Genomic DNA, 17,544 nt, shown 5'->3' with positions numbered 1-17,544 from the left:
CCCCCCCCGCCCCCCACAAAAAAAGAGTTTAAGCCTGAGTTTAAGCCCCGGTACCGCTATACACTTTAAATAAATAAATGAACAGACAGACTAAATTTGCCAGAGCCCCAGAAACAAAGATAAAAGGTAAGAAAAGAACACGTTTACCACATTTATAACTTAGAAAAGGAATTGCTTTCAGAATATACAAATATATACAAATCAATCATCTTTAAAAAGCCAAAGAAGTATCTAAGATCAACCAAAAATATGAACAATAAACCTTTGGAGAAGAAAATACAGCTGGCCAGTCACTAGAAGGAAGCTGTTTACGTTACATCACCACACTCCTCTTTACCCATCTGATTAGTAAGAATAGGAAGAAATAGTTCTATTTGGCCTCCTGGACACTATTCTCCCATCGCACAGTAACCAGATTTATTTTAAATAAATACCATTCTTTGGAAGTGCGGATTCTTGAAAATAAAATGAAGTTTTCTCAATAGAGAAGCTAACAGTTTCAGCATAACATGAGATCGACCCTGTCCCATGAATGAATGGAGTAGACAAGGGACAAAGCCAAACTTGGCCTGCATTACCCACCAGTGGCTGGCTAAGAGGCTGCAGAATCAAGCCTGCTTGGTCTGGACTAGTCCAGACACCAGGCCTTTGCTCTCTTTCCCTCCTGTGAGCTGCCCACGGCCTGCCCATAGCTTCCTTTCATGTCAAAGTTTGACAGAGTTAGTGTCTCTGGTTTTACCAAAGATTCCTTCTAATGGACCCAGGGACCTAGAAATTCAAACTGTGCTTTAAGGAAACACACATGAGCATACATAGAAAGATGCTTGTGATAGGAATGCTTGGATGGCCATAAATGTACGACACCAACTATTACATGAAGTCATATGAAAACACAACTTTATAGGACAAACCAGTTTAATGATTGTAAGTTCAAATCATTGCAGTTCTCAGGAAATAGTGAAATGGGCAACAGGGTATTAAATTTCAGAACTTTATGAAAAATAAATACACATAAGACAAACACCAGTGGCTCATGCTTGTAATCTTAGCTATTTAGGAGGCTGAGATCTGGGAATCCAGTTTTAAAGCCAGCCAGGGCAGGAAAGTCCTTGAAATTTTTATCTCCAATTAACCAGCAAAAAGCTGGATGTAAAGCTATGGCTCAAGTGGTAGAACTCTAGCCTTAAGCACAGAAGCTCAAGAACAGTGCCCAGGCCCTGAATTCAAGCCCCAGGACTAACAGAATCATCATCACCATCATCATCATCATTTAAGAACAGTAAGTATGCAACGGGGCACCAGTGACTCATATCTATAACCCTAGCTACTCAGGAGGCTGAGATCCTGAGGATCAAGATTTGAAACCAACCCAGGCAAAAAAGTTCATAAGATTTTGTTTCCAAAACAACCAACAAAAAGCAGGACTGAAGGTGTGGCTGAAACAATAGAGCACCACCTTAGTAAGGAAGCCAAATGAGCACAAGGCCCTGAATTCAAACCCTAGTACTACCAAAGGGGGGGGGAGAGAGAGAAAGAGACAGACAGAGAGAGAGAGAGAGACAGAGAGACAGAGAGAGAGAAGAAAGGAAGGAAAGAGGAGGGAAGAAAGGAAGGAAGGAAGATGAGAGAAAGAAATTTTTAAATAAGAAGAAAATTCTTGAACCTTCTAGGAAATTATATACCCTGCTGACAAGTTTTTATCCAGGAAGGAGCCTTGTATTTGAATGACAGAATAAAGGCTTGTACTTTGTCTATATTGTTTAGGTTCCTTTACAGGGTAGATTCATATATTATGTTAAATGATAGAACATAAAATTTTAACTCAACATCTTTTCCATATCCCTCCATTGTCTATAGCAGGGCTTGGCAAACTCTGACCCCTTTTGTTCTGTCAGTAAGGTCTCGTTGGAAGGCAGCCATGTTGCTATGTTTTCATACTGTCAGGATTGCTTTCCCACAAAATGGCCAAGTGGGGTAGTTACACCAGAGGCTGCCTGGCCCACAGTGCCAAGAGCAGCTATGATCTGACCCCTTCGGCTTTTCAGACATGTATTTATAGCTGTTACGTTCAGCTCTGGTGGGTGTTAGAATCACCCACCACAATTAAAAAATAAACACTGATGCTCAGGCTCTTTCAGGCGGCAGCTAGCCCTGAGAGACAGGGAAGGGCAAAGAGAACTCGAAATGGAGGATAGATCACAAAGGCTCGGCAAACACACAGTAATTAAACTTCCCAATTCACAAGTGACTGCGGCCCTGGAGACTGGGACCTAGGGCCATCTCAGTAAGTACTCACATCCCAAGGCTAATGCTGTTCTCTAGAACAATCCTCTTCCATACCCTCTTAAAAGTGTATTGATAACAGGTCCGTAAGCTGCTTTTTGCTGCCACAAATGAACAAAAAACAAGAGAAAAGGCTGGCAACTCTTCCTCCATTATGCCTGTCGTTGTTCTAAGCTGTTTTTTCTCGTCACTTTGCAATCATCGTGGGCTCCAAGAAAGACAACGTCTCTATGACCAAGGACGTTAAAGCTACCCCTGGGGATTATGGGAACCTTGCAGGACAGATGGCCTCCAAATGAGGATAATTACCTGTAATGATCAGACTGCACCTCGGAGCCAGAGAAGTCATCTCATGGGAACCAGATTGGTCCCTTCAAGTGACAACAAGCAATAACAACTCTAAGAACCTTGGAGAAGCAGAGCTGAGATAATGACCAGCTAAACCACCACTGTACCTGGGACTCCTAAACTGTGCATACCTTTATCCCCTGACTCTAATTTTTCCTCTACTTAAACCTAATGCTCATGCGCATACCCTAAAGATTCAGGCAAAGGATGAACTGGAGTGCTGGCTCTCTGTGACATGTCCATGGCACAGAATCTCCTTTCTCTTGCCATGTTTCTATCCTAATACACTTCCCTATCGCCTGTACTAACATTCGCTTCAGGTCTGAATTCTTCTCTTGCTGGACGCCAGGTTCTTGTTAGATCAGCTTGGCTGGTGTTTTGGTAACAGGCTCCACCCTCGCAGAGTGCACCCAAGGCCAAGGGAGGGGCTTAGGCCGCTCACGTTTCCCAGGTGTTCCTAACAGCGCGGCCAGGTTTTACTACTCTGAACATTACAGTTATTCCAGACTCCTGCGCAGGCACTTAAAAAACTCTTTGCCCTTCCCATCTTAATCCTCCTGAACCCAAGTACATTTCCTCCATTGTAAGGACAAACCCGTACCAGGTCAGCACTTGCCATCTTCCGGCCTAGATTGTCTGTCCTTCCTGCCTGCTGGGAAATACTGAGTCACTACTCCTAGCTGGAAGACAGCCTCTCCCAGGAAGCAGTCCAGACTCTGGCATCCAGGAGAGGCGATGTGGCTGCGTCCCTCGCTGACTCCCACACAGAGGAGGTTGCTCATCTTTTACCTAATAGGTGTCTCAGAGAAAGAGCTCAGTGGATATTTGCTGAATTGAATTAAACTTTGGTAAAAATGACTTCACAGGCCCAAACTCAGCTCCTCAGAAAGTGTCAGAAAAGCAAAACAATTATAAACCATTGGATGCATTTATGATATATCAACTAACATGTTTTTCAAGTTACTTTCTCCCTCATTAGGTTGCTCAAATTCTGTAGACTAAACTTGAAGAAACTAGCATAGTAATAGCTGTTCTGAGCCTGTCTTGCCACTAGAAAAACTCTCAAGGGCACACATGGAGGCCCAGATCCTTATTTTGAGATCATGCAGTTGTGGTTCTTTCCAGTTGGTGTTTTGCTTTGTAAACTGATGGTATTTCTACTTGAGCTCATTTTCTCAGCTCTACAAACATTCAGGTTGCATCTATTTCTAGTTATGAACTGAAACTGACAAGTTGTCCTTTTCTGGCCTCCATCCTAATGAGTTCTGGTAAGAGCTAAGAGATAGCAGGGCCTGGGCCCCTTCAAACTCCATGTGCTTTCAATCATCCTGAAAGGCAGGAACAGAAGAAGTTAAGCCCCGACTGCACCTGCGCTTGAATTCAAATCACACAGCAGTCGATCCAAGTCTTCATTTTCAAATAATTAAAAGCAGCTTAGAAACAGGGAGTTGGTAGTTCACTGTTGTATTTCTAGCTACTCAGGAGGCTGAGGTCTGAAGATCATATTTCAAAGCCAGATGGGGCAGGAAAGTCTGTGAGACTCTTCTCTCCAACAAATCAGCAAAAGGCCAGAAGTGGAGTCCAGTGGTAGAATGTGAGCCTTGAGTGGCAAAGCTAAGGAATAGTACCCAGGCCCTGAGTTCAAGCCCTAGTACTGACATAAAAACAAAGAAAAGCTTCACGTGATTCTGCTGCACTTCAGGGAAAAGAGAGGTTCAGAGGTAGATTGGCTTCTTTTCTACCCCAGGTGATAAATATCTGCTTTTAATTCTAGAGATGGTGTTGGGAGACTGTAGCAATCTGAATTCATTTCTGTATTTATTTTCTAGCGCCATTTTAACAAATCCCCACAGCCGGAGTAGCTTAAAACAACAGAACTGTGTTCTCACACAGTGCTGGAGACTGAGAGTCTGCCATCAGGGCTGGCAGAGGATGCTGTTCCCTGTCCACCCCCCCCCCGCCCCGCCCCCGCCAGCCTCCCAGCTTCCGCTGGCTGCCAGCCTCTTGTGGCTTTGCTCTGCTGTCTCTCTGGGTCCAGCATCCCTCTCTTAAAGTCAGTTGCCTCTGTGGAATTTATATGGCAGATTTCATTGTGTTCATTGTAATTCACGTGCAGAATGGGTTGAAGTGTGTTCTCCCAATTCACCTATTGGAAGTCTGAAGCTCCGTCATATTAGCAACACGACAAAAAGAGGAAGCTTTATTCACCAGAACCAAAATGGCTGTCGGCTTCAGTGCCCAAGTTGCTCACATCCTGGAGAGATGGGTGCAGTTGTTTTTGATGTAGTTGCTGTTCTTGTTGTTGGTTTTGTTGTTGTTGTTGTTTTTTCTTGAACTCTGGGCCTGGACACTGTCCCTGAGCTTCTTTTGCTCAAGGCAAGCACTCTACCACTTGAGCCACAGCACCACTTCTGGCTTTTTTGAGTAGTTTATGGGAAATCAGTCTCACAGAGTTTCCTGCCTGGGCTGGCTTTGCAATGTGATCCTTAGATCTCAGCCTCCTGAGTAGCTAGGGTGACAGATGTGAGCCACCGGCACCTGGCTTGTGTGCAGTTTTGATGAACATCTTTGTTGTTTTCAGTTTAGATTAAGTGAGATAAACAAAAACCCCAACCAGTACTCTCAACATCTCGCCAATCACAGATCAGGGCTCACCTAACCTGCTCTAGAACTTCACCCTGATAGAATTATTGCAAAGATCCTATTTCCAAAATAAGCTGGCAGCCACAGGAACCAGAAAGCCATCGTTTGGGGCAATTCAGCCCACAATACTCTCCAAATGTGTGCTGTTCTAGATTGTCCTGAGATAAAAGATGACGTGTTACATTCTGTATTAGCTGGCTAGGGCTGCCATAACCACAAGCTAGTGCTTTTTTTTTTTTTGTCGGTCGTGGGGCTTGAACTCTCGGCCTGGGCGCTGTCCCTCAGCTCTTCAGCTAAAGGCTATCGCTCTACCATGTGAGCCACAGCGCCACTCCCGGCTTTTTCTGCTTATGTGGGCTGAGGAATGGAACCCAGGGCCTCATGCATGCAAAGCAAGCACTCTATCACTGAGCCACCTTCCCAGCCCCACAGGCTAGTGCTTTAAGAAACAGGAATTCATTTCCTCACTGTTCTGTGGACTGTTCTGCCCCAAATCAGATTGTAGGCACAGTTGGTTTCTTCTGAGGTCTCTGTCTGGGGCTTCCAGATGGCTGCCTTCTTGTGTGTCCTCAAATGGCCCCTCTGTGAACACGCCAGTGTTCTACTCTCTTCTTTTTCCTCTCTGTCTCTCTCTGTCTCTCTGCCTCTCTGTCTCTCTCTCTCTCTCTCTCTCTCTATCTCTCTCTGTCTCTCTCCCTTTGTGCCAGTAATGGGGCCTGATTCAAGACCTTATGCTCTCAATTGGCTTTTTCACTCTACTTCCAGCTTTTTGCTGGTTAATTGGTGATAGAAGTCTTATGGACGTTTCTGCCTGGGCTGGCTTCAAACTGTGATTCTCAGATCTCATCCTCCTGAGTAGCTAGGATTACATGCATGAGCCACCAGCACCCAGCTGTAATCTCCTCTGGCACCTGGCATTGGATTGAGGCCCTTTCTACTTACTTTGCTTTAGAATAATCTCTTTAGTGGCCTTATCTCCACACAAAGGTTCATGCTGAGAGAATGAGGTTATGACGTTTAACCTGTGAATTTGGGGGCACATGATTCAACTCATAACAGACACTAATTACAAATAGTAATAAAAAAAATCTATGGTACTCCTTATAAACTCCACAAAGAGCCAACTTCACAGAATAATTTCACTACATCTCCGCTCCCCACTGGAGACAGATGGGGATATACTTTTTTATCCGTACCTAGTCTATAGCTTCAACTGACCAACAAGTATAATCTTGACTTGAATGCCAGTTGGTATTTTGCTGGCCTTCATGAATAAAAGGAATGTGAAGCAAAGATGTTCTTGGCCTGCACCTGACCATGTCATGAACAATTTGCATGCTGAACCAGATGGCAGTTTGAGTCCTGAAGACTCAAAGCTTGTCTTTTGTGGAATTGATAATTTGATGACTATAGACATTACCCATCTCTAAGTTTAACTTGCATTTGTAACAATGTCTCCATCAGTTTCTTAAGTCTAGACAGTCAACAAGACAATAAATCAAGCTCCAACTTGTAGCAATTGCTAAATTCCATGTCAGCTTGGCTGACTTCCATCTCCCAATGAAATATGGCTGACCACAGAGCTAGAAGGCTGTGTGTAGTAATGCAGCCACAACTCCGCCATGCTGACACCTGGCAGAGAAATGGCATCAAAGCATCAATAAATAATACATCTAAGCACTTGCCTAGTAATGCATGAGGCCCTGGATTTCATCCCGGGCATCCTCCCCCCCCCCCGCCACATCAAATTAGTAAAATGTCGACATATGTCCAAGAAATGATGACTCTTTGAATATTTATCCTTAACATGATTTAATGGTAAATTAAATCATTAACTGCTTAACGACCAGCTTGAAAACTTAACTGGCTCTCCCAAGTCAGTACAGACCCTGTACAGCACTCTACTGGGCCTGGGAATCAGAATTTTCTAATTCCCCAGTGGGGAATATGCAGGCCATGGCGGGAAGGGAGGGAGCAGGTTGAGCTAGGTGATGTGGCCTAGCCCAGCTCTCCTAACTTGTTTTAGTTTACAGGAACCGTGTAATGAGGAACGGAAAGGACTTCCTGGGGGGAAGGTTGTGCAGGTCAGACAGAGAAAGAAGAAAGACAGATTGTCCAAATAGAGCTTTCCAGAGAGGTCAAGATATCTGTTAGAAATCACATGGAGGTGATTTCTAGGTGTTGATGGCTCACCCCTGTAATCCTAGCTACTTTGGAGCCTGATAGCCAGAGGATTATGGATCAAAGTCAGCTCAAACAGAAAAGTCCAAGTGACTATCTCCAAAAATAATATAATCTGGAGGCATGAATCGAGTGGTAGAGTGCCCATTAAGAAAGCGAGACAAGCAAGCACTAAGCCTAGAGATCAAACTCCAGTACAAACAAGACAAAAAAAGAAAAAAAAAAAGGAATGAGAACACATGAAGGACAAAGGTGAATTTGGAGGTTGCCATTTGCATGCGTTTCTTATTTATTCTACATACATTGAGCAACAGAGAGCCTTGATTTGTATTAGTTTACACTTAGGTATTACATATAATCTTCTTGCAAGATTTTTTTTCTTTTGATTTTTCTTTCTTTCTGAACATGATCTTGGTATGTAGCCCAGGCAGGCTTTGAACTCAAGATCTTCCTGATTTAGCCTTCCCAGGGCTGAGATTACAGGAGTGTGCCACCATGCCCAGTTGCTTTTCCTCCTTGATGTTATTTCTGGACTGTATGATGTACTGGTGTCTCTCATTCCTTTCCATTCTTCAGCCTTGCTTTTTAACCATTGATTATTTTAGGCAATGATGCAAAAGATAAGCTTAGGAGTCCAATAACATGGGTTTGAATTGTCTATCTACCACCTACTTTGGGCAAGATCCTTTACATCACTGTGGTTCCATTTTCTGCTTTACAAAGTAGACTATCGTGTACTTTACAAAGTAGACTCTCTCCTCCCCTAAATAAGGGGCTTGAGCACTAAAAGGGACAGCTCCTGTCCCGGGCTCTGAGGACATCTGCTGCTGTGTTAAACTACACCATGCACTGACTCTTATTTTCCCATCCACATGGCTCTCAGGAAATCCATGCTGAAAATCCGGGTCAAAATTGTGTGCCATGCTGAAAAATCTCAAAGCAACTATGACAAATATAAACACATTAGAATGAAAACCACACATAGCAACTATACACAAATGTATTTATCCATTAAAGTAAGTTAACAGAGCCAGGCACTGATGCATCATGCCTGAAATCCTAGCTACATAGGAGGAGGCTGAGATCTGAGGACCAAGGTTCAAATCCAGCCTAGGCAGGAAAGTATGAGAGACTCCAATCAACTACCAGAAAACTGGAAGTGGCACTGTGGCTCTAAGTGGTAGAGTGCTAACCTTGAGCAAAAAAAGCTTAGGGACAATGACCAGGCCCTGAGTTCAAGCCCCATGACTGACAAAAAATAAAATTAAAATAAGCCGGAAGTGGAGCTGTGGCTCTAGTGATAGAAGGCTAGCTTTGAGCACAAAGCTCAAGCCCCGAGTTCACACCCCAGGACTAGCACCACAAAACAAAACAAAATTTTAACAGTCATTAAGCCCATCTCCATAAGTCAATTCTGTCTGGGACCAATTATCTTGGGGAAATGTGTGTTAACAAAACAAGACAACAATCTCTTCTGTTTTCAGTCGCCTGCAGAGGAGACACGCATGGTGCCTGAGTAGAGGACCCAGCAAGGCACTATAATGCGTTAGCCTGGCCGTGACCAATTAGGACAATGTTCACTGTCACCTCGTCAGAAATCCCAGCCAACCAGCACATCTCTGGATTCTCCCAACTAGCCTCTTCGGGCCCATTTTTGTCCCCATGTTCCCTATCCATGTCACTAAGTGTTGTCACAACCATCATCAATTCCAAATTATGACTTGAAGAAAACAGCGATTGAATTAATTGGATTTATATTTTACCACCATTTCATTAAATTACCCATTCGGGATTACAATGGCAACTGCTTCAGAGCAGCTACGTGGAATTCTCTCCACATGATTGAAAACTTCTATCTTAGATGATACATATTGTGAAGTGTTTTTCAGTACCAAGCAGTCGTACCTTCTCCATGGAAATAGAAATCGCTGTATTAGGCTATCTGGCTCCGGAATGAACTTTTACCTTTTCCCCCTTTGTTAGAAACAACAATGAAGCATTTTCTCAAAGGAAAGTTTACCCCACTGAAAACCCATCTCCACATTGGTAGAAAGCTGTGAGTCCCCTTCATTTTGAAAATAACTTTGGCAAGCATATAAAACCCAACCACCCTATACCACAAGGAGGTACACTTGCATACCATTGCTTCTCATCTGAGCCAATCACAGATATGTACCCATAGCTACCTATACCAGTCAGTTATGCAATGAGCAAGATGGCTTCCCTGAATAATAAAACACCTTATTATCACAAGCAGAGTTCATATCTAGAAAAAGAAACTAACCTTCACCATAAGACAGCAAAATGCTATTGTTTCCAGTCATAATAATCAACATTATGTGATTTATAAATAATTCTCTTCCTATTAGAATGTTGGTCCTTATGCGATTCCCATGGTTAGACTCTGAAGCCTGGTGCCATCCATAAGCTAAGGTTTAAGGCTCTTCTCTGTTCAGTGTAGCATTGTCAAGCAGCCATACTTCAGGTCTTTTTTATGCTTTTGTTAATTTTTCTTCAAAATAGTCCTCCCTCCCTGCCCACCCCCTACCCCCTCAGGCAGCCTGGACCACAATCCTCCTCCTATTTAGGTTTCCCGAGTAACTGGGATAAAAATTGAACACGGCCACACCTAGATTCTTATTGGTTAAAGAGTTTTTTTGCCTAGGCCGGCTTCAAATCATAATCCATATCCCCTCCAAGTAGCTAGGATTACAGGCGTGAGCCACTGAACCTGACTTGATGCTGTGTTTTTCATTTCTCGTGAGGTCATCTAAAATGCTTGTACCACACCCCTCAGACTGCCTACCATGGGCCTGTGTGCCTACTTACTTCTCAGAGCATATTCTTTGGGCTTCACTGAATTCAGATCAGAAAGGAATTCATTGGTATCTTGCATGCACTTGAGAGAAATGTTCCTTGCGGGGGAAAAAAATCAAAAGGAAATTTAAACAAAAGACAAAATAATGCAGCGAACACCATCCCCTGTCTCAGTCTTTCAGGATCAACCTCCCTTCTCGGATGGAGAGTCTTATATTTATGAGGCCCTTATCTACAACATGTCGGTGGTAAATGTGACATTACTCACTCTGTAACAAGCAGGGAGACAAGCCGCATCTCCTCAGCCACCTGCAAAGCGGCCGAGACAAACAAACCATGGAAACCAATTTATGTACAGCCTGTTATTGCTGAATAAAATAGCAGTGCGGAGGTGGGGCCCGCTGACCACCTGGCTTTCTTTAGTTATGCAGATTAACATGAATAAAACTTGACATCTATTGAGGATCTGGTGTACATCTCTGGGTTTAAATATATATATATATTGATGACGTTAAGTAACAATATTTGGGTATTGCCCAGGAATGATGACAAATCCAACTGAGAAATGTTTGGATGTATACTAAGCAAACATGGGCTTCTTTGTGGTCCTATAGCTTGGCCATCCATCTGCTAATGCATTCACCAAGCTGTGAACGTGGTGTTGCACAGGAATGCCGCCCTCACCCCTGGGAAGAAGATCTTACAGGACAAATGCACGTGTACCCACATGTGTGGGCTTATGACACACGTTTGTGACAAAAAGAACATGTGCCCATGTTAGTGCTGCTGGCCACTTTTGGGAAACATAAACTGTGTTGATTTTGATTTCTCCTGGTGTAAATACTCTTTCCAAAAAAAGCCCATCTTTAACTAGTATACTCTATCTCTATTTGAAGGGAGGCACACGGGTTCTGGTGGCTCATGCTTGTAATCCTGGTTACTCAGGAGGCTGAGATCTGAGGATCTTGATTCAAAGCTGATAATCTGAGACTCTTATCTCCACTCAGCCAATAAAAATCCAAAGTGAAAGTATGGTTTAAGTGGTAGAGTGCCAGCCTTGAGTGGAAAAGCTAAGCGAGATCACTAGGCTCTGAGTTCAAGCCCCAGTACCCACACAAATAAACAAGGGTAGCACAATGTCTGCGTGCCTTGTATGTATGCTGCTGAAACATGCCTCTGCTTCTTGGTCCTTGTGGCTTCCGAGTTGCTTCTGGAATCCCAACCATGGTATCTTTCCAAGCAGACACTCCCGTGTCCTTCTCCCCACAGGGCCCCTGTGTCAGGTGTTCTCCCCACTGTCTTCTGGTGGTATTCATTTACTCCTTATTCTCAGTAGGTGTCGCCTCTTCCAGGAAGCCCAGGAGGGTTTCTTCTTAGGTGATAATGTATTTATCAGAACTGAGTGTTGGTGGTTCATCCTGCAATCCTAGTTACTCAGGAGGCTGAGATCTGAGACTTATGGTTCAAAGCCATCCTGAGCAGGTAAGACATGAGACTTTTATCTCCAATTAACCACCAGAAAACCAGAAATGGCGCTGTGGTTCAAAGTGGTAGAATGCTAGCCTTGAGCAAAAGAGCTCAGGGACTGCACCCAAGCCCTGAGTTTAAGCCCCACAATTGACAAAAACCAGTATACATATGTGTATATACATATATATATATATACAGATATATAGTAGAAATTCATATAATATACATACAAGGGAACCTTGCCATCTCAGATCTGTTCTATATCTTTAAAGAACAGTAATGACTGCAACTATTTAGTTGTTATGAGTCTTAAGGGGGTGGGTAGAGAGGAGTAAGCTCGTGGAAATTGTTAAGCCACCATTGGATAAATAGTCCCTTGAAGAAACAAATCATTATATCATGTTATAAAACAGTTAACTTCAAAACAACAGAACAAAGCTTCCTAGTCATCAAAATCATTCAGAAATAGGCAGGCTCCTTCACCAGAACAGAGCTCCAGACTAGAGGGGCTGAGGTACTGCTTGGCTGGCCCAGGGAGTTGGGCAAGAGATCCAAACACTACACAGTCCTCTGCATCTGCCGCTAGCCCACGATGCCTGTCACACACTTCTGAGCAGCCAGTGGCTCACCTCTATAATTCCGGCTAATCAGGAGAGATCTGAGGTCTGCCATTCAAAGCCAGCCAGCCAGGAAAGTCCAGGAGACTCTTACCTCCTACTAAACACACACACACACACACACACACACACAATCAGAATGACATTAACACTTAGGATTCAGTGTTAAATGTGCCATCAGCAGTCACAACCCCTTAGAATGGCTTGCCAAACCACCAAAATAAGAAGAAAGAACATTGTACTTTTGAGTAATGAATGGTTCAACACCTTTCACATGTTGGGCCGAATCTCTAAGAAATAAAATGAGTCCAAATTTAAAGCAATGCAACCATTTCACAAGGATAGTTTTGGTACCTGTTTTATGCAAGGCAGTGCGGGGGAAACAAAACTAGGACAGGGAAATAACTGCTGCCTTCTTTTCCAGCAAGCCGGCCTTTGTCATTTCCTGAAGAAGCAGCTGCTGTTGGCAATGCTGTTGCAAACGCCATGGCCACTGAGAGAGAAAAGGCATGGGGCCTTGCACCATTCAGCAAGGACCTGGAGAAAACATGGTCTGCCTTTGCTGACAAAAATAAGGAGTGATGTGATCGAAAAAGGGTGACCAATTCCTGCTGCTCTCAGCAGCAAAGGGAAAAAGTGCATCTTGTGGTAAGAGAGAATGGCCACAGCCTGACTGGAAGCAAGAGAAGTCCACGGAAAAGCTGAGAACATTCGTCCAGAGGGTGGTGGACAGTAAACAGGCATGCCATGTCTGGCAGGGCTGAGTGCTGGGGAGTCTAAGCTTGCAGTGTGCTTCAGCGAGGGACCCCAGGAAGGCTTTCTGGGCAGGGCAATCCTGAACTGACTTAAAGGAAGGGAAAAGCTTGCATGGGAACCACTGGGGAAGAATGTTCCAGAAGAGTGGAGAATATTCCTGTGAGTGCCAAGGTGTGGGATGGGATAGGAATGGGAGAGCTGCATCTGAGGGAGGAAGGAAGCGGCAGGAGATGAGGTCAGGCATGAAGCAAGATGTGGGGGAGGCAGGTCTCCTGGGATGAATGTCACTTCCCTTTGTCTGGACGAGTGCCTCCTACAATAACTGGCATCCACACGTTCTTTGGATGGGCTTTTATTCAGAGAGCAACCAGGGTCTAAACCTCACCGTGTCCCAACATGACTCAGGGGCCCCTTACAGGCCACCATCTTCCCTCAGCCCAACCACATGGGCAAATCACAAGGTAACTCCATTGGCTGTCGCCTTGACTGTGGCTACCATGCCCCCAGTGTCACACATTTCACCTGTCCCTGCTGCTTTACCTCACTTACTTGAGAGTCAAAGCGGGGGCGTGGTTTATGATCCTGTGCTTCATCTTGTACCAGGCTGGTGAAGGCAGGCAAATGACCTTCCAGCTTTCCTGGTAGACCAGACCCACCTCTTGCCAAGAGTGACACAATAACAAATTCCCTAGCACTGGATGGGAAGTTCAGAGGCCGAAGTGGCTAAATACTCGTGGATCCTCCCAGATGACCAACCCATCTTCCACTTTCCTACCGCAGCAGCAAATGCTGTTCGCTGTCTGTTGGCTCTCGTCAACCTCATACCATCCTTTCTGATCAACATCAGCCTTCCTTGTTCTTTTCCGGGGGTGCTATTTATTCTCCAGTCCAATGAAGCCTGACTTTACCTCAAGGTCAGAAAATCATTCTTGAGCTAAACCCACAATTTCTGGGGCTGAATGGAACATGTACTGTGATGGCCTCTAAATACAGCCTTTTTCCCAACTCAGTCCTGCAGACATGGTCTGTCTTATGTGTGCAAGCAGATCTGACCTGGTAGCATAATTTGCCAGGAGAGCTATAAGAAAAGCTGGGGGATAGGTAGCTTGCTGTAAAACAATGAAGCAAATTGAGTCCACAGTTCCCTTAAATATCATGAAACATTACAAATAGTGCCGTTATGTGACTCAGCACTAAACTCATAAAATGAATTATGAAAGTTAAAAGAATGTTTGCCGGGAAATGCTATTCTGTTTCCTTGAGGGAAAATAACCACTCAGGGCAAGTGTATAATTTCCAGATAACCAGGTGGAGTAATTAAAAAGAAAAGGTAAAATCCGCACTCAGTACTCTGCTGACAGCTTACCTAGAGGGGAGGGGTGCTTGTAGACAGGAAAGCAGGGATAGCTCCTTTCTCCACTCTTCTCTGTCTTCTTTGCGCCCAGCACAATGATGTCCGCAGACTAATACTATGGCCTCCTTGTCTTCTCTCTTTACATGGTGCTGATCATGGTAGGTTCAGGCAACAATCTTTGTCAGGAGAGCGAGCCTAAAAATCTCTCTTCCCCACATCATCCCTGGGGCACCCTGGCTCTGGCAGTGACCTCTGTTGAGTGGTCCTGTCCCATGGCTCCCGGCTTAGGTTCTCAGGCATGACATGGGAGGAGGGCTCCCATTTTGCTAGTCCCAGGATGTTTCAACATCTGTTCCAGCCCATAACTCTGTATGTATTCCATTCAGTAATTCCCCAGTTAAACCTTTTCTGCTGTGCTGTGCTGTGTGTGTGCATATTTGAACTGGGGCTTGCTCTCAAGGACTGGGCATTGTCCTGTAGCCCTTTTGCTCAGGATGATATTCTACCACTTGAGCTACAGCCCCACTTCTGACTTTTTTGGTGGCTAGATTGAGTCTCATGACGTTCCTTCCCAGGCTGGCTTCAAACTTTGGTCCTCAGAGCTTAGTCTCCTAAGTAGCTAGGATTATACATGTGTGCCACAGGATACTGGCTTCTCTTGTGCTTTTTCTTGTGCCAGGATTCTCATTGAAACGAGATCTACTGCTGGCCACATTTCTCTTTGCCAAAAAAAAAGACAACTCACCATCTTCCTCATAACTAGCTCTTGTTACTTAAAGTAACCCAAGTTCAACTTTCAAATAGAATTTTTTTCTCTATCTCACTGTATGAAACCTTTTTTTTTTTTTTTTTGTAGGTCGTGGGGCCTGAACTCTGGGTCTGGGCGCTGTCCCTCAGCTCTTCAGCTCAAGACAAGCACTCTACCACTTGAGCTACAGCGCCACTTCCGGTTTTCTGGTGGTATATTGGAGATAGGAGTCTCAGGGTCTTTCCTGCCCGGGCTGGCTTTGAACCGCGATCCTCAGAGCTCAGCCTCCTGAGTAGCTAGGATTACAGGCGTGAGCCACCAGCGCCCGGCTTTGAAACCCTTAATACTACTTACAACTATTTCTAAGCCAGTCCTGGGTTAGCATCAGAGCTACAGTCTGTGACTGTCATTTATGCCATCCAATGTTCTCAGCCTTCTGAGCAGGGGAGGACAGCGCTGGGGACTGTGTGGATGCAGGTGGTGGTTTGTGGCTGAGTCGTGAGAAGAGCTATTACTTCTGGACCACAGCAGTTAAACCTTTCTGCCCTGGTTAGCCTGGCAAGTTTTGACCATGACAAAATAGGATTAAGAGATAGAGAGGCGTGCCTCAGCCAACTTGGAAAAGGCATTGATGAGAGAGACACAGTCTTGAGCTGAGCCGTTTGAGATTGTAACCATATAAAAACCTGCTTGCTCTGCCTCCACAGTGCCCCCATCCAGCAAACATACCACTACTAACCCATCTAGGGTCTTCATGCTTTACCATGTAACATATTTCTAATTGTCCAAGTACAGTCAGTGTGTCTCCCTAAGCTCTTCAGCTCAAAGCTACTGCTCTACCACTTTGAGCCACAGCGCCACTTCCAGTTTTCTGGTGGTTTATTGGAGATAAGAGCCTCATGGGATTTCCTGCCCCATCTGGCTTTGAACAGGTGATCCTCATATCTCAGCTTCCTGAGTAGCTAGGATTACAGGTGTGAGCCACCAGAAACTGGCTCCAAAGATTCTTCTAAGGCCTATCCTACCCATTCTGGCCTCCGCTCCCACCCTTCCACTGTGGTGAATGGCTTCCTTAGGAACACCCTGTGCACGCCTCACAGTCCCAAGCCAGGGATTCTTCATAGTTTTCTGTAATGCCTAAGGTATTTTCACACTGACCTCTCGATTATTTCCTTCTTTCTAGAATTTCCATTGACCCTAAATTGGATTTTAATTTGTCCTTCTTGACTTTCAGTAATGGGGTTTAAATTTAGGGCCAGGGCATTATCCCTTAGCTTTTCTACTCAAGGCTGGCATGCTACCACCTAGGCTACAGCTCCATTTCAGCTTTGACTGGTTAATTGGAGATAAGGTCTCATGGGCTTTCATGGCCAAGCTGGCTTTGAACCTCCATCTTCAGATCTCAGCCTCTTGAGTAACAAGGATTACAGGTGTGAGTCACTAGCACCTGACACCCTGACTTCTATAACCTCTCTTCCAGAGTCTAACCCTCATCTCTGTGCTATATAGCCCACTGATTCCCCCCCCCCACGCACAAATGTCTTCCAGTTGACCCACCCCCTTTTCCCCAGAGCTGACCACCCAGCTCCCCCCATCCCTGCCCCAAGCTCCCACACCACATGGTGCTTTTCTTGTCTGCGTCTCAGCTACTTCATTTGGGACCCCTAAGCACTTAAAAATTTTTCTTTATGCTTTTGACCAGACCATATTATCAAGTATTTCCTGAGTTTTTAAAAGTAGGAAGACTGACGTGATCTTATAAAAGCCAGGATGCCAAAAACAAAAAGCTCTAGGGTCGTGTTTTGCACATACTTTTTTTTATTTGTTGAATAAATGAATATTTGTCGATATGTACATAACCACAAAGAGCGAGCACTAGATTTAGAGCAAAATATTTGGGTTCTAATACTCAAAGCCACTCGCCAGATAGGAGGGCTTAGGCAAAGAACGTCATCAGAGCTCAGCTTCCTCAACTGTAAATCTAGGCTGTACAGACCTGCGGCCTCCACGCAGGCTTATTGCAAGGTTCCAATGCAGAAGCAATGTGAAAGTGCCAAGAATACGACTTAGAGCAATACAAACAGAACAAGGAACAGCGGTCCAACTTCAAGTGGAGGAATACTTCATCACACCCTCCGATTGTACCGATGTACGGATGGAGTCAACGAGAAAGTGACAGAACAGCTGGTGACGGAGGAGAACGAGGAGGCCATTCTTCAGAATGGAAAGAATTCTGCAGCATCCGGTAGTCTACGCCATCCAGCAATGCATCGCTTCCTAAACTCCAGGGAGGGTCAGCCCCACCATCAATAACTCTCTCATAGAAG

General features: G+C 44.6%; 1 pseudogene; it reads right to left on the bottom strand.

Annotated features, from left to right (window-relative positions):
* Nucleotides 1–10,378, bottom strand: part of LOC105987593 — a 55,682-nt pseudogene extending 45,304 nt beyond the window's left edge.
* Between the last annotated feature and the right edge of the window lie 7,166 nt (nt 10,379–17,544).

This window comes from Dipodomys ordii, unplaced genomic scaffold (assembly GCF_000151885.1).
Source record: "Dipodomys ordii isolate 6190 unplaced genomic scaffold, Dord_2.0 Scaffold43, whole genome shotgun sequence".
Classification (NCBI taxonomy): Eukaryota; Metazoa; Chordata; class Mammalia; order Rodentia; family Heteromyidae; genus Dipodomys; species Dipodomys ordii.
The sequence above is the reverse complement of the archived record's forward strand: the minus strand, read 5'-3'. Positions and strand labels throughout refer to the sequence as shown.